At 36.1% G+C, this 18660-nt stretch overlaps 1 long non-coding RNA gene across 1 annotated transcript; it reads left to right on the top strand.

Annotated features, from left to right (window-relative positions):
* The first annotated feature begins 12068 nt into the window (after window positions 1-12068).
* LOC143160154 (uncharacterized) lies at window positions 12069-12702 on the top strand. The gene is made up of 3 exons (XR_012995339.1): window positions 12069-12119; window positions 12469-12554; window positions 12640-12702. It is a non-coding gene; the product is annotated as an uncharacterized LOC143160154 (long non-coding RNA).
* The last annotated feature ends 5958 nt before the right edge of the window (window positions 12703-18660 follow it).

Genomic DNA, 18660 nt, shown 5'->3' with positions numbered 1-18660 from the left:
CCTGTTGAAACTAATTTAAAAGTCACTTTTAGGGCAAACATCACTTTTTTTTTTTTTTGTTTATAATAGAAAGGCTTCCTGTTAAACTCTTCAGATGATAATTTTGGGGAATTAGTGCTCCAAGAAATCTTTAGCAGGCAAAATCTACAGTAAGTAAACAACAATTGATTCAAGCTACATTTAACTTTAGCAGCTTGTTAACCAGGATGGTGTTATGTACTCTTTCAGGCTGAAATAGAAATGCTTTGACTATGGCAAGAAAGCAAACTCCTGACTTAGCAGCTGAGGAAAGCATACACCTTAACTAATAACTCCTACATCAAGAATACATATAGAACAATTTATTATTATAAAAGAGATCAGCCCTGGGGTTTAAGAAGAAATCTGAAGGAGTCTTACAGATCTGACACAGAAATGAAAGAACAAAATATGGCACCTGCAAATATGCTGCTACTAGAAGGACATGGGGGGGCGAGGGGGAAGCAATGAACAAGTGTCAATCTATTTTAAAATGGTTTTGCTTGCATTTGAGAAGGTTTTGCACTTGTCTTGGTAAAATATTGTACAGTGCAGTATAAATTTCCAGCTAATGCTGTATCGGAAGAATGCCTTATCCCTTCACATCTTAAAACTGGGCTTGGGTTGGGGTAAGTTTGCAGCTGATATCTTACTGCATGCTGGAGTGTCCTTCTGGTTACCTTTTGTCACTGAAAGACTTTTCTGTGTCTCCTGCATTGCCAGCTCTCTGCTAGTTTGGAGGCCTCAGTGCTTTAGTTTATATAGTCATTAAAATCCAGTCCTGTTTTTATCAATTTCTCTTAAAATCACATTCCCTTCAATCCAGATTAAGATAACATTTTGATAGAAGTATTTGCCTAGAATATCCAAAATAGGCAAACAGTTAAGAATATTTATAAAAGACAGAGAGATATGAAAAAAAGTTTAAATTGCTTAAAATAAGAGCAAATTAGAAGATTTATCTCCCTCTTTTTTCCCTTCCTTTCTCCCTCCTTCAGGTGATTTTTCTTCTTCTTTTAACAAAATATTTATCAAGGTTTCTTCTTTGAGTGTATATTATATTTCAGGTTGCATCTGTTAGAGACCGTTAACCTTTCTAGCCTTCACCACAGAACACTCCCAGAGGATACCTCCTTCTGGTGCCTCTGTTAGCCTTTGTAGACCACTGCTCTTTTGAAATTTTCCACAGACTTCAGACAGATTAAGTTTTTCAACTTGAAATTCATCCAGGGGATGGTCTAACTGTTCTTTCTCAAAATAAGCTGCATTTCTCTATTTAGAACAGTGGCTTGATGGGGGTGCCTGGAGATTAACATCTAAAATTGTTTTAGATGTTCTTGGGTGTCTGACCCAGCCTCTAGCTGATGACCCAGAAGGGCAGAGATTTCCCATAGCTCCTAAGCGATGGAAAGCCCTGTGTGGCTGTCTTGGATACCTCAGGCCACTGGATTCAGCTCAAGACATCTAAGTTTTCCGTTTGTTTGTTTGTTTGTTTTAGTTTGACTGAAACCAGATATGACTGTAAACGTGCACTTCAAGCAACAGCAGGTTTTGAGTGACTGATCCACGAGTTATTTGCCCTAACCTTATTATAAGAAAGCTGCACGTAAATGTGACACAACTGAATAAAGTCAAAGAGTTTAGATAAACAGACTTTCATACTTCAGAAACAAGGAGTTCTCTGCTAAACAGAAATCATGGCAGTAGCATCTGGTTAAAATATGAAAAAAAAGTTTGATTTAAAAAAAAATAAATATCTATGTAGCTTCTTACACATGTCCATCAATGTACTATCAGAGGCTTTTAATTAATTTGTAACAGCATATTCAATTTCCTTTTGTGTTTATTCTCTGTGAACATCTGAATAACTGAGTTTTATGGAAAATGAGTTTCAAAGACTTGTTAGAAATATTAATTGTAACTGAATATTTAATGTCCCTTTTTATAATTTTTTTTCTGGAAATGACTGCCTGGTCTCCTAAAATACAGAACATCATCTGTCTTTGCTGGCTAGTTACTGCTGCCGTGTATGTTTCTCTCATGTTTAGAAAGATTATTATTCCAATTGTTCTGTTTCCTACCAAAAATCCCCCTACAACTTGCCTACTAATCTGAAAGAGCAGAAAATTCAAGAAAACTCTGATTTACATACAGATATTTCATGGACAAAAGCAGAAGGTAGCTTACTCAGGAATCCTACTAAGGAATCACATTTTAGCATGGTCTCACTGGTTGAAAGTGAGTTGCAAAGCCACCAGTTTTTGTTCAAAGTCTGCATTCATCCAGACAATGTGTACTTTGGAGAAGTGGCCTGCTTCTCTCCATGGCTTTCCCACTGTGCAAAAGTTGATGCTGCAAAACAAACACATAGTTTGTATGTTTTGCAGGTCTCATGAGATGTCCTAACTAGCTTTAAACTACTAGCTGAGGTAATAACAACAGATTAATTGTGGAATTAATCTCACCTAATTTTAGAAAAGTACCGTGTAGATCTTCTGAAATAATCAGCATAAGCTATTTTTACAGTCAATAAAGAGAACTAGGCATTTGCAGGGTGTAATTCATCTGACATTTTGGACATCCTTGTTAGGGTGAATTGTACTCTAGATGTGCCTCCACTAGTTATGAAAGGAAAACAGATGACTAGCAAGACATAGACATCTAGATTGTAGATGTCTATATTTGATCAGATGTTTAAGTATTTACCCTGGGTCAGTCACAAGTTTTGAATACTATATTTTAAATTTTAGTTTGATTCATCTATATTTCTATTAGTTATCTCACCTGACTATTTGAAGGCCAGCTCTGATTGGCCTATATGCCTGCAAACCAATAACCAATAAGCACAGTGTGCATAACCGATCTTCCTTTCCCATCTCCCTCATATCCTTAAATCAGAACCAGTCAAAATAAAGCCACATGCATAATTTTTATGCTTCAAGTGATGTTTCATTATGTCACAAAATCAGATTAGGAATATTCATATTTCTTAGCCTATGGTGTCTTTTCAGATGCTAAATCCTCCCTTTTTTTATTTCCTCTGTTGAATTGTAATTGCATATGTTCCACTTGTATGCAAGTCTTTTGTGAAATTAGAGGTGGTTATATTGTAAGGCAAGATTGCAGAAAAAAATATGTAAAATAGGAATTTGAAGTAGAAAAAAATAGTTATTACTTTCTATCTGATTTAAGTTAGAAAATTTATCATCAGCGCAAATACTTACAACAAAATTGCATAAAAGCAAAAAACCAGATTTCCACCTGAATGCAGATCAAGGTATGTACATCAAAGTCAGTGAAGGTACATCAGTCTGATCTAACTAAAGGTATGGCTGTTGTGTGGAAGTATTCAGAGTCTTCTTGTGAACAGTTGCAATATGGGAATAGGAAATCAAAGTGAGATTTCTTAAATCTTAAAGTTAGGTTTTATAAACCTTGGGTTTCCTTCAATTTCTGTTGCAGTTGCATAAACTCCCTGGGTAAAGGCTGAGCATATGAAAGATTTTTCTTGAGCTCATTGTCTCATATTTTCATTTGATCTTAAAGAAAGCCTTAGGTAAAACTGTACTATGCTATGGTTAGAAAAGCCAAGATTCAGAACATGGTGTTCATCTTACTCTGGTTTTGCTCTGATGTAGCTCTGTTGATTGCCATTCTCTTCTGATTGTCATACTGACTTCTGATCAGCCAGCTATTGCCTAAGGTTTTTCTTTGATAGGTAGGGACGGCAGGGACTGAAAATGCTTCTTCATATAAAAGAGAGTTAAAATGAAAAAATCTCAGATTCAGAGGAAAGAAAAGTACTTTAGTTAATCTCTCTTTGACGCTGTATTCCAGTAGAGAGACAGATAGATAGACAGATGGACTCAGAGATTCCTCACAGACATAATACTGTTCTCCAATGCTTAGGTTCCTTTGGGAGTTTATCCCTGTGCTTTTTAGAAAGTGTTTCCCTATGTTTCCTCTATGATTCCACAATCTTTCTGACACCCAGTATTTCTCCTTCTATCTTCAGGGACTAGGAGGAAAAGAAGTGAGCGTGCTTTGCAGTAGCTTTTTATATATTTGAAAGGTGAGGGTTTTTTTTTCGTTTGTATGGTTGGTTTTTTTCCCCCAGACTTTATAAAATCTTTTTTTCAGTATTTTCTAGTAATTTATATTTTTTTATTACTAATTGTTCTTTTTCCTCTCATCTGGTCATTTTTTACATTTATACATTTTTTCCTCAGAGTGCCCAACACTTGATGGTATATTTGTGTCCAGGTCAGACTGGTATTGAACGGAGAGCAAGATCACCTAGCTGGCATTTTGTTCTTATGTCCTAGAATAATTATACCAATTTGGGCAACAGCTAGACACTCCTGACTTAATGTCCTATTGATTCTGATGTTCTTGAAGGACCCTTATTGCTGGTGCACAGATGCTGATGGAACCTAATAATTTTAGAGGCTTGTTGGAATTTGGAGTGCATATTTGTGGCAGAATAAGTATTGTAACTGCACATGCATTTTTTTCCTTTATCTAAGGGTAGATCTTGAAAGATTTAAAAGGAGGTAGGTCATATGGCTTTATGTTTGATAGGATGGAAAGGAGGAAGAAATGCTTCCCCATCCCCACCATAGCAACTCTCCTTCACCTTTCTCAAGGCAAAATGACATGATGAAATGGGAAAGAAAACACAACTCCACTGCCGATTTCTGAACTAGACACATGGGTGAAAATATTACTCTACATTCATGTATAGAAGAGGGTTGCTCCACCGTACTTTACCTCTGCTGATTCATCTACTATCCTTGTCCCTATTCCGTGCTGAAGAAGGAAAATACAACTGGATTGCCTCAGAAGCATCAGGGAATTTACTTCACAAACTAAAGAACATATTTACATGGCATTTTGTAGATTTGAATCTCAAACTGGAAAAAAGATTCCACACAAAATACTAGGAACAGTATGAATTTTGACTTTGGAAAACAAATAAAAAAGCAAAACAAACAAATCCTAAGGGACATAAGCTATTCAACTTCCATAAAAATTCAAGATTCCTTTGGAAGAAGTTCTGGCTGTCTAAAGAAAGTTTGTTTCTGGAATATACCTTGGTAAGTATAATTTAGCTGGATGGTTATAGACAGGCAAGGCCTCAGTTCCAATAAGATTAAAACCTGGTGTTGTGGTTGTCTATACTCACATCTGTGCATCCAAATGTGAAGAGTTTTCTTTAACAAGAGTAAATAATGTGGTTTGCACTGTTCTGACTGGTGCTGACCTGATGAAAAGAAGTGGTTGTACCTATGCTGCTGAAGCAGGTAACGCTTTCCTCATATTTATTCATTGTTTAACAGTTTGGGGGTAAAATTTGTGATCCCAGGAAATGACCATTGTGAGAATTTGATATGGAGTATTAAAAAGTAATTTAAGGGAAAGTATTAAAAATTAAATAAAACCAACAACAATTATAGTAATTGTTCCACTCCTACATTCAACAGTCCCTAATGTGTCAAAGTATTCTGTATTTCTCTGTATAGACATATCTACCAACCCCCAAAAGAGTGGAGAGACAGCTTCTACAGCATCACTGCTCCCTTGCACAAAAGGTGAAGGGATGAGCAGAAAGAAGGTGGATCTTTTAAACTGTACCTCTCCTTAAATGCAATGGTTGACATTTTTATGTCCAGGATTTCCAGGATAGAATTATGTGCATACATATGGTGTGATACAGGTACTGTGAATCTAACGTGTCTGACTTACTCCTGCACACGGAACACATCTGGATAGCACATTCACTATAATTAAAAAGGATCTTGAGTGCATCAAATTATTTTACTGTAGGTGTAAAATCCAATCCTAATGTCACTTTTTATCCATTATCTCCAGAAATCCAGGAACCAAATCAAACTGCAAGATGTCCATAGACTCCAGAAAATGCCCAAAGTTTTCAATTTCTGTTCAGAAGAAAATTTCTGCATGACAGGAAAAAGCCACAACAAAATCATGCATAGCCATGTAATAGCCTTACTCATCAGGAAAACATTCTGAGCTTGTACAAAGAAGAACATAATGTATTATTGGCACAATTGTAACGTACTATTCAGCTGTAATATTAATTATCCATTTATCTTCCCTATGTATTTCACAGCAGCTTGTAAACCTCTAAATTTTTAAAAGCTTGCCTTACACAAAGAAATGTATTTAAAAGTTATGGTCTCAGATTAGTCAGAAAATAGAGGCAAAGAATTATGTGACAATAAAAAAAAATTAATCTCTCTTGAATTTTGTTACTTGTGAGTTATATATGGGAGCTTGTAAATAGTTTACTTTCAATGTTTTACTTTCTTTTACCTATCAGTGAGAACAAATGGGTTAGATAAAAAGGACTAAACAGAAAAAGGATTAACATTTGTTTTTCCTGCTTTATCGTTAAACTATTGAACATAAAATAATCCTAAAATCTCTTATGCCTTTACCAAAACCAACATTTTTCATTAAAATATGACACAAATTTCAGTTAATTCTCCTGCAGCTTTTTGTACGCCTGAGGCAAATGCTGAAGAGCTCTGAATTCTGAGGCTTTTCAGACTTACAGCTGAGGAGCACTGTGTAAAGTGTTTTGTGCTATTGTGTGGTTCATAGGCAGCCACAATTTTTTTTCTTTGATCCTGCTGTATTTGGCAATTGTTTTGTCCTTTTCTATGGTGTTAATGTTTACTTCTTTCATTTTTTTATTCAGCAGGGCTGTTCTAGGCCACACATAAACAGCCAGGAGCGCTGCCCAAGTGCCTGGAATCCCTTGGTGACCTCCCTGCAGCTGACCATGAAGGAAATTGCTGGATTTCAGAGGGAAAGATCTATCCTTGGCCTGCAGAATAAGCCTTGCTAAATGAAGAGCCACCAAAGGAGAAAAGGAGGGTTTATGCACAAATTACTCTACAATGCCTCCACTTCTCTAGAGACCGCTTTTAATTATGAGCAAATTATAAGAATAGCAGCTTTCATAAGGCAGACGTAATTCTGGTCTGTCAGCAGCTCCCTACAATTAAATTTTTAAAATGCTTAGCAGTAGAATGGTAAGATTTTTTTATCTGTTTCAAAGCTGCCTAATTTGACAGAAGAGATGGATGAACCAGTTTCCATTGCTGGCACCCTCCCTCCCTCCCTTCCTCTCACGCATTCTCACTGAATGCCGACAGTGAAACATTGATACTTGACATGTCCTACTTGTGCAAACAGGTTGCTGAGGGAGCCAGAGCCGACTACAGTATGCAGGGAATTTAAAGAAAAAGGAAATAAATTAAAGTGACCAGACCTAAATGTTTAAAATCTAATAGCCTGAGGAGACAGTCAAGCTATTTTCCCACTTTGAAGGGGGAAAGGAAACAAGCAACGTTCAATGTTGCAACAAGAACTAGCTACCAAATTTTAAGCTGACAATGGCTGGTTATAGAGTCACGTGCAGGTTATCCTGGTCATGATCTAGGAGACTGTACCAGAAAGGACAGAAATATGCTGGAAAACAAATATCTTAATACCTGCAGTCTGTTCTCCATGACATAGATTTTAAATCAGATTTGAAAAAGATACCCTACATTTTCAGCAGGGAACCAGGTGAATACCCTGATGAAACCTTGATCTTAAGCTAACAAACTAAGTGTTCACTAACATGTTGTTATCTTGAGATAACCAGGTTATCTGAAGCTAACCAAGCTAACTGCAGTACATTCTGGATAAAGGCCCGTTGCAATAAAGGCGAGTGCCAGATGTTTGTCTCTTATTTCTATAAGCACCATTCTGCCACAATCTCCATTGTGTTTACCAGGGTCATGACACTTTGTGCCTCAGAAAATCAAGCATAAACAGACACTCAAAAATCAAGGCAATTACAAGGTATGTCTGATTTGAAGAATTTTGGCCTTAATTGCCAGGATATATTTTGGAAAAACATTTTTGGGGAGGACACTGTTATCTGACATTTAAAAATTCCAACATCAAAAAGATATAATACCTGTGGGGGGAAATATAAATGGTAAACAGAAAGATTAAAAGTGACTAAGTCATAAAGTCTATAAGCTCTGGAAAAAGAGAGAGGATAAAGCAAACAGCTAATTCAATTTGATGTTATAGCTGAAAGTCTACATTTACAGAGAAGTTCCTTCTGTTGCTTTTACATAGGCTCTTTATTCCCATCAGGTGATGAACAGGGGATGAACAGCTTAGGGAGCTTAGGTTATGGGCATAATAAATGTTCAAAATACTTCCAAAATACATGCAAATGACAAAGGTAAGAGTACATGCCTAAGAATAATTTATAATCCCCACATCAGTCAGAACAATGTAACAGCAGCAGAAGTTCATTATGCAGAGGAACAGACCAGAATTTGACAGCTTTCCACTACAGTTTGCAGGAAAAGAAATGTTATATTGATATTTCATAGTAAATGTTCTCAATGATACTCCTGCTGGCAAGCTGTCAGTTAGCACACCTCATTTCCCTGCATTTCCTCTTTCCAAAGAAAGAAAACTGCTAAAAATACACTGACAGAGTAGTGTTAGTTTTCAAACAACAATCCTCTGCACTTTTAATGATCATACTTCTAATATCCTGAGAAGGGCACAGTTTCTTGCTGAGTATCCTGTTGATGTTAAAGGAAGAGCCTGGCAACACTGAAATATCAAAACAGTTTAGGGACAGGAACTAATTTATCATTTTGATTTCCGATCTGGTGAGCATTGACAAGATTTTTAAGTATTTGCATCTTCATAGGATCTATGGAAAGCCATATGTAATGGCTGGAAAAGCAGTATCACATGAAATTTTTGTATAGGCAGAAGTTCTTATGGTTCTTTGAGAAGACCTTTAAATTTTAATAAAACCATTTGGTTTAGATGGAAGAAATATTTTAGGGAAAACAAGTAGAGTACTGACTGATTGTGGTTTAGGTCTGGTTATTCTGTATTGTATGAAGTGTATAAACTCAGGCACAGTTACAGAGGCATTAAGAAAGGCATGAAGATAATTTGCCCCAGAGGCTCCTAGGCTTGTGCTAGCTTACTACAAAGTGAAACCAGATAAAACAAAGATGCCTAACTTATCCTGAGTGTAAATTCTAAAAATAATGTAGATACTCTGCTGCTAACCACAAAAATATATAGCTAAGGCAATACTGAAAAACATCATAAGAAGATGTCCAGAAATGTTTCTGGACAAGTGTTTGCAAAGGCAAACATTTGAAGAATCATATTTTCATTTTCTTATGCAGCTTTAGTCCTGAGTGAGACAACAGCCTGTGGTAAGTATATGTGATCCTCAAGTTGAAGATCATGTCATATTGCATAAGCACAATGACAAAGGAATTATAGTTGTCCAAGGAAGTGTAAATCTACCGTGTCCTAACATTTGAGCTTTTCAACTCAAATAACCCTCCTTTTGAGGTTTTATACAAGTAGCTTTATACAAGCTACTTTTGTATAAAGATTATGTAATTTATTAAGGTTTTCATTTAATGAAAAACAATTGAAAAGCTGTGAATGTGTTTTCCCCAATGTAATGTGGAACTAAATTAAATTTGCAAGATCTTAGCATCTGTGGGGAAACATGGACTTCCTGTATTATGTTTATGGATTTGTTACTGGTTTTGTGGTGGTGTTTTCTTGTCAAGTTAAAGCATTCAGTATTAGTCTCTGCTTTTTCAGGAATGCATGCACAGAGGTACAATTGTTGGAGTTTATAATGCACAGGAAACTAAAAATCTCTTCCACTGGGGAAATGCGGGGAGGGAGATGCTTTCTTAGCCTGAAGGTTTTCCCCTATCAAAGTTCACAGGCTTTCTGCAAATAAGGAGTAAATGGATATATTAGATCTTCTTGAAAACCTCCTGTCAGCTTTTCATTTACTAAACAAAGATTGGCTTTTTAGGTTTCAGAGCAGAAAATACAGAAAATCTTGTCAAAGAAATATAAAGAGTAGATGATACGGCCCTGACCTTCTGATCTGTCTAATCTGTGCTTTGCATTTACTTTTGTATTGTTCCCAACTGTTTTGGCCTTGTCTCTGCGATTCCTGTTATTTTGGTTTCAGAAGTAGTTATTTTGATTCAGAAGGCATGATCATTGCTGACGGATAACAGCAACCTTTCTGCCATTTCTTCCCACATGGAGATGATCCTTTGTGAGGGCCTTGATGGCTGGGGAGGGCAGAAGGCAGGCTCTGTCACCTCAGCGGTCTTCGCCTGATGGGGAAATGTTACACTCTTCCCTGTTAAAACACTGGAAGTAGTGCTAAAGCTCTGCAACAACATGGATGGAGATGTTTAAGAGTCAATCTTCAGTTCTAAACTGTGCTTCCAACAATGATTCACATCAATGATTAATGGTGGTTTAATCACCCAGCCTGTACTTTGCCACTATTACAAATCCAAAAATCTCTTCTCTCAGAACTTGGGGCTCTGTATTAGTGCTAGGAAAAACCTCAACAGTTCTTGTCAATCAGTAACAGAATACTATATCTTAAAAAGGATTTATGTACAGATTGGAAAATCGTCTGCATTATTGATGGCATAAATCTACCAGAAAATTTCAGATATGTGCAAGTTCATAAAAATCATCCATGTGTGTTGACATTTTATATTGTAATGTGACGAGAAAAGAACGTTTCTTCATTTGATGATATTCATCTGTAACTGATGATACATAAAATTTATGCTACCGAGGGCCTGAATTTAACCTTATATTTTGGCTTTAAAGTACAAAGTTTATAATGGATTTGTTCTGATTTAGATCTATTTGTTTGATCATTAGACCTTGCTTCTTTAAAATAGCTAGAACATTTTTTTTTTTTTTTTTTAAATTAAAATAACAACTGTGCAGTGCTCTAAAGATTTCTAGCTTTAGGCTTCTGTGCACTATAGAATCCATTTTTATTCCAATTTATCAGCATAACTCTCATTAATTAAGGTTTCAATTTGATTTCTAGCCACTTGTTTTATCTAGGACCCAGGCCTTGCTGAAAAGTTTTGCTCCAGAATTTAGCTCAGAAGGAGGAAAAAATGCTCAATGAAAAATCTTTTTTACACTCCTTCTGAAATAAATAGAATTTTGAAAATGAGAATAGTAGATAAGCTATCTTGCTGATCTTGCACTCCCGAACCTACAGATAATTCAAAATGTTGTATTTAAGGATGTACTCTGTTCCCTTCAGCTGTTTAGCTTTGTAACCTAAGGTTATAGTGTAAATGTCAGTTCCTTTAATTCTTCCTGCCAGCTCTTTTAATTATTCCATGACCAATGATTTTTATGTAGTGTCTCCAATTACAACTTTAAAATTCCTTCCTAACTTGTCCAACAGGGGAATTTTATATAAAAATGAATAATGCAAAGGATTCAGTATTGAGTGTTCTACTCAGTATACTGTGTTCTTCTTCAACTCCCCAAACTCACGTCCAACTACTCCTACTCAGGAACAGAATTTTTGCTTACCTAGCTAACTACAGCTGTGAAGCCAGCACATCGTAACAACTCACACTGTCATGTTATCACAGCAATAATAGGGTCACTGGATTTTAACAAAAACAAAACAGACACTAAAGACATAATCATGATAGGAAACATGCTTCTTATATCTTCTTACATGGTGAGAAAAACATCTCACTTAATATGCAAAATAAAATGTCATTCCAGTGTTCTTTTGGTCAGAAGTCTGAATTTTTTGTTTCAGCCAATACTGAACAATCCTTGCTCTACTTTCCAGGCCAGAACAAGTTTATGCCCGGCTCACTTGGTGCTTACTTAAAGAAACTCAGATCTGTCTGCCTCCATACATATGTGCTTACTATGTCTTGAACTATTTTCTTCTGTGTGGGGCTTTATAGGTTGGAGGCAGGATCAGAATCATAGCAACTGTTCTCTCTTGTGCTAAACATATTCTGATAGATCACCATCAGCTGCCAAGCCTTCTACTGGGCTTTTGCCCCAGGAAAGATGGCATAAGGTGCAGATTTTTTTGGGGAAGCTCATGGAATATTTGCTTTTACCATACCAGGATCTACTTCCACATCCTTTGAAGAGGTGGTGGCTGAGTCTGCACAGTTTTCTCCTCCTTCAGTTCAAGTAAGGTAGGACTACACTCACCTTTCTGGGGATAAATCTAACTATGATATTTTGGACTTCATCTCTGGATGTTAATTTTGCATCTCATCTATGAAAAGCTGATAGCAAATGTGCAATTTCTTGGCTTGCAGATTGAAACCAACAACAGTAACAACCACAAGTATCTCCCAGCATTTCTCTTTATCTGGCTTTATGCTAAGAATACATGTTCCAATAAAATAGGTGTTATTCCAGACAACAACTCATGCTTTTGCTTATATTGTTTAGAGCCCTGTTTTCATTTTCTCATTTGTATTTCTCAGCATAAATAGATACAATTCATACTCAAGGTGTATTTCTTTCTGTATTTACAAGATATGGGCTGAACTGTGAGGCTAGAGCTGTTGGGTGGTGAAGATGGCAGCCGAGGAACAACGGAGAGTTAGTCTCCATTAGCGCTGGTGAGACACCCATATAGCAAGACTTATTCTTTTTCTACCATACACCTTCTCCTTTCCACATCTGTTCTTTTTCTTCTTGTTGAAGGTAAAGTAATCCTTTTTGGGACCCATTGGAGAACTTCAGCATTTTAAGGACCGAGCTCTTAAGGAGAAATCAGACTGACTTCACTCACCAGCCAGATATCCTTGAAATAAAATTCAACAAAATAAACTTTTCTCTTGGTGTACAAAAGAAACTAGAGTAAGACCAATGGAGGGTTTCCTTTATATGTTTGAATGCTAAAGGAAACAAAACCTTCCTAATGTGCCAAGCAGCAGCATGAGCTCAATGAGCTGATAATTCTGTAAGCATTTTTACCACTGCATCAAGAAACTGTTGCTATGGAGAGAAGCTGGCTGCTAAAGTGACTGTAAAGCAATGTTTCTTTCTTTCTTCCTTTTGCTTTCTTGAAGGACCTTATGTTTTGCACTTGTTGAAATTAAAATGCTTTGCTTTTCTTAAGGAATGAAAAACATCCCAAAACATCCCAAAACATGCATTGGACTTGAATCAATGGGAATAGAAAACAATAATACCTACCTTATTGAAAACCTGTGCAAAAACTTCTCATTCATTGTAATTTCCACTAATCTTATGGGATACATATGTTTTCTTCCTCATTGTCTCCTAATTCCTCTACGCTTCCTGCTGCCCATTCGATATCCTGATTGCCTAAAGATAAAATTATTCTCTCTTTCATCTGTTGATCTGGTTGAACTGTTTTCCTTTCAGTTTTATTAAGCCAATTATATCCAGCTCCTATTGAATGCTGTCAAGAGACAGCGTCTGATGTAATGAAAATATGAGCTACTGTTTTGTCGTGAGTGTATTATCTGAAATATGATGACTATGATGAAGCTATGGTCAGTTTTCTACTACATGCAATGAAGGTCACCTCACTGTTCACTGTGATATGTAGACCACTGTAGTCAAATATATTGCAGATATGGAAAAAATGTTACTACCTGGAATTCCAACTCATTATTCTATTTTGCTTTTTTTTTCCTATGGAACTTTCTGTTGCATAGAGATAAGTATTGGTAGGTTTTTAGTTTAATGTATGTGCATTTTTCATATTACTAATACTTAATATTTAAATGTGCCTTAGTGCACATAGAAATTATAAGCCTCTGCTTAGAGGTGACTATTGATTTGTGATGATTCAAATGCAATCCTCTAACAGCCATGGACTTAATTCAGTAGAAAATCTACAGATTTATGATTCTTTCAGTTTTCAAAAGACCCACTTCAGGACAGGATAAGTCTGTACTCCTACATGCTTGTTTTCATGGCTCATGCCATGAAAGAAGTCAGATTAAGAAAACAGAAACCAATGAAAATAGCATCTTATACAGCTAAGAGTAAATACCACATCTTCCCAGAAGTGTTCCTATAGATGGTTCTATGCACCTAATAATATATTTAAAGCTGAATTACTAGAATAGTAATTTCTAACTAGAGAGGTTTTATTTCTTTATTTACTTACCCATTTGTTCTCACTGGCTGCTCTCAGAGTTACAGGATGCCAGGAAGGAAATATAACAGATATATATCTCTATATCAGATCTAAGGAAGCCACCACACCTGGAATTCAGTAGCTGTTGAAAAGAAGCTGCTACTTATCCAAATAAAAATTTTCTAAATAATAGATGCTCAAGGAACCTGTATCACCTCTTTCCATTTTTTAAATTGCTTTTATTGTTTCCTTCTTAGAGTACTGGTGCTATTTGGAAATATAAATTCATTTCGGGGCTCGATCGTGTGGAACGACACTGAGAAGGATGATGGTGTAAGGTGGTTGGCATATGGTGAATAAAATTACCTATTCATAGCAGAGAGCACAGGTCTGACTCCATAGAGGTGTTTCCCTTCTTTTGAACAGGCATGTGGGACATAAGTACAGAAACAGGGTGTGGATATCATTCCATCTTGAATGGTCGTACATAAAATCTTTTGTTTCTTACTAGTTCCACATTATTGTTAACCTAGACAATCTTCTTTTAGGGATAGATCAATTTTTTTCTTGGCGCTATGGACTAGCCAGCAAGAAAAACGTTTCTCTTAAGTTACAATACCCTGTGTGGTCCACTGCTAGAGCTCCAAACCTGGAGTTTGCACTGCTGCAATAATTTGCTTAGTCTATTTTAAACAATGCAGTTGCATAGTAATCTGAACTGTGACGGATTGTATCTGTTTTATCAAAAAGCTTTACAATACAGAATGCTTTTTCATTTTCCATAATGGTGGGAGATATATGTGCATACACATACATAGCATACGTGTGTGTGTGTGCATGCATGCATGTTGTGTGGTTTATATGCAAATGTCTGTATTCTGCAATAAATAACCAGAAAAAATATAAATCTTTCTTGTTCTATGTCCCCTTAGAAATATATTTACATTATGAAACAAGCTGTTAATGTTAAACTTAGGACAAATGAATTATAACCATTCCGCAAACACAGCATAATCATTAACATCTGCATTCACTTCATATAAACCTGATTACCTACCTTTCTCTCATGTTATACTCTTGATCTCTTTTTTTCCCCTCACTTTTCCATTCATTACATGGTTTTAGAAAATCTTTTTATGAAGTGGAGGCAAATGAATACTTGATCTTGCCATCTTTAAACAAAGTACTTGAAGGGATTACTGAAATTTATTTGATCCTTTTCATGACTTTATTATAGGTGCAATAAAAGCATACATAGCTTTCCAAATAATTCTAGGCAGCTCCCTCATTTGAGGCTGCCATCATACTCTCTAAATTTCCTACTTTAAAACCTAAACTGTAGGTTACAATATAAATGTGTGTATGCATATACAATATTTGTACCGGTGTCAATATGGAGAAGATATAAATATTTTATCAAGATAGACAGATGAATTTTTTAAAAAAGCAAAACCCACTCCTTTCCCCTGTTTCTCATACATGGAAAACATTGTGATAATTATCAGATACCAATACATTTTTCTCTTTATTTTTAGTATCTTTTTTCACAAAATTTTGGAAGGATCGTTGTTATTCTACCTTATGACTTAAGTATTTAAGGAAAGGGGGAGAGGTCATGAATCTTATGGGCTGGTCCAGTACCAGTACTTTTTACCACACTTTGTGATGTTTTGTAAATTAAGGCATAACAGAATGTGACTGCAGCTAGATATAGAGGTCCTCATGACACCTTTATCCAAGTGAGCTCTTGAAGTCAGCTCTTGAAGTCAGCCCTTGAAAAGAAATAGCACAGCCTTTTTGGTGCATCAGTGTAGACCTAAAAGCCTGGCTAAGGGGTAAGATTTATTTTCCAGGACTCATTGCTATATGAACATGTCTAGCTTCCTTCTGGGATCCAGGTTAATAAGACCACTGAGTATAAGGTTATGCTGTATCAACATGTTCAGTGTTTACTGGGGCATCTCTATAACGTGATGCCTTGCACAGCTCAGACATGACTTGGGAGACCACTCAGCTCTTATTGCCTTTTAGGAAAGCTCCAGCATGCTATTGCTTTTTCCTCCATTTCTCCTTCTCATCTCTTTCTACATCTGAAAGTGATTGTATGTGTATTCTTGGGCAGAGAGGAATTTAAGTCAATCATTTCCTCTGATTTTGATGGGATGCAGTTAGGAACAATTCAAAAAGTCGGGTGAAGATGCCAAGAGAGAAATTTCAGCATTTTTGTTTCATTTTCTATCTTGTGAATATCCCTTGGTAAACTTCAGTCCCAAATTTGTAAAGGAGAAGTCTGAGGAGATGTTTTGTGTGCCATCTCTGATCTTTTCAGTCCCTTGAGTGAAACCTTGGGGAACAATTATTGTAGGCAAAGACTCTTAGCTTCAGATCTTTCTCCACTCTTTCCCTTTGAAACATCTAACTCTGAATGTTAGGGTGTACATTACTGTATTTCTGATTCTTTATGAAATACATCTGAGACATTTACTCTGGTATGCTAGTCTGGTTAGCTCATCTTTCTTTGCCCTCAGTTGCATCTAGTTGTCCATCCATGTCAGTAAAGTCTTACAAACTCCTTCATGGAATACTTTGATGATGCTGAAGAATCCACAGTTTTAAAATCTTTGAGATCTTTCATGCCTGCATACTTGAAATTCACCTCTTAGACTAATACACTTCTATACCAGAAACCTTTCTCAAAACAGGATTTTTGATATGATATCTTGTAGTAGCAAGGGTGATGATGAAAACAGTGGATTCCCAAACTGAAGAATGATAATAGTTCCATTTGTTATTTTTACAACTACTCTGACAAGATTTTGCTCATAATGATGATTCTGTTGGGAGTTAATGCAATATAAGTCATTGATTTTGAGTTAATGGCCTTTGGAAAGATGTTTTTTATTCTTTTGTTCAATTTTATTTTGAAATAAGTAGGTGCTGTAAAAGTGCCTTTCTCTCTCATTCAGATTTCATCAGGTTCTGCTCTAGGAACAGTGGTTCTTTTCTTTCACTTTTTTTTTTCCCCTTCCCACTGCTAATTATTCAACATTTTAAAGATTAAAAGACTGAAAAGTATCACCAGTTACAAGAACACTTTTGTTTGTTTTGCTTGTTCTCCTTGTTCTGTTTTAAGATTAGTCATATTCCTGCCCTTTATTTTACACCCACCGTGTGTGTTCTATTTACAAAGTAAGAAGTTTGAAAGCAGACAAGCAGATCAGCTTTCCTGATGAAAATGACAGCTTTACCTTCTGGGTATAACCATTTCTTAAAATTTTTAAAATAATTATGATTATAAAACAAAATCCTTGCAAAAACTGGTTTATAATTCACTGTAATTAATTTATGAATCTACAGTTTTAATCAATCCAATTTTATAAACACTAAGGTTACAAAAAATAACAATTTTATTTTTGCCTAACTCATACTTTAATTCCTATAGAATGCTGTCTCAATGGACCAAAAATAATTTGTCAAGATCAGAGGAAGTTGTCTGTCAGTATAGGTGAATGAGAAACTATTTTACCTGGTCAACTGGTAAGGAGACATACTGCAGGTTTTTGTTTTATTTATAAGGAATATTGCTTCATTCTGCTCCCCGCCCTCAGCCTCCCCATATGACACAAGGTGCTCAGGAACAGTACAAATCTCCATGCTGCTGTTTCAGTCAGCCTTGTCCTGAGCTAGAACTACTTCAGGGAGGCAGATTGTCCTTTTAATCCTTAGCTGCTCTCCTGGGATTACTGTCTGCAGGTCTCATGTGGAATACTGCCCACTGCAAATTGAATACATATGAAATGATTCTCCATAAGTGTCTCACAGTCCACTAAACAACCATGAAATGCAATTAGCTTTTCTTCATTACTAACTCAAATCACATTCAAGCCAGAATATTATGAAAAATCATTCCTTATTATCAATTTTCTGACCCATCTACTATGCCCCAGCTTGGGGCTTTTATGCAGTTGACCTAGGGTTTTTTTTGTTTTAAAGCAATAGTTTCTGGTTCAGACAAATAACATCTAAGAGAAACGCTAAAGCTTCTGCTCTCTCTCTTTTTCTTTGTGTGTGATAAAAACTTTGATTCTAAATGTGAATGTAAATGCTCACTCTTTAGCCATTCTAGAGTATTTCTTTGTCCTTGCGTTACCTTCCATATCTGCCTCAGAACTATCTCCAGGTTTTCTTTTCCAGCATACCGTTTCCATTATGAGTGAGACCCAAGGAGGAGAGGGTCTTAAGATAAAATGTTTTCTCTTCTTTTTGTCACTTTTATGTCTTTTAATTTATTTAGATATTTAATCTATACTTTCCATTATGCCTGAGAATATTTAAAAAATTACAAAATCCTGATGTCTGATCTATTACAGGGTGTAATCTTCTGTCCTGTTCTACAAATTGACAAATTACGATCTTGCATGAAGGCCTGGTAGATTGCAAACAAACAGTCTGAAACAGGTAGCGACATTTCACTTGCTGGTCTTTATTATTCACTTTATTTTAGATCCCAGCACACATGAGGGAGAATAATTCTTTCATTGACTGAGCACTGCACCAAGGAGGGACTTCTGTAAATAGTGTAACTTGCATTCAAAACGATGCACTGCTAT

This window comes from Aptenodytes patagonicus, chromosome 4, assembly GCF_965638725.1.
Source record: "Aptenodytes patagonicus chromosome 4, bAptPat1.pri.cur, whole genome shotgun sequence".
Lineage (NCBI taxonomy): Eukaryota > Metazoa > Chordata > Aves > Sphenisciformes > Spheniscidae > Aptenodytes > Aptenodytes patagonicus.
This window is presented reverse-complemented; position numbering and strand designations above follow the sequence as displayed.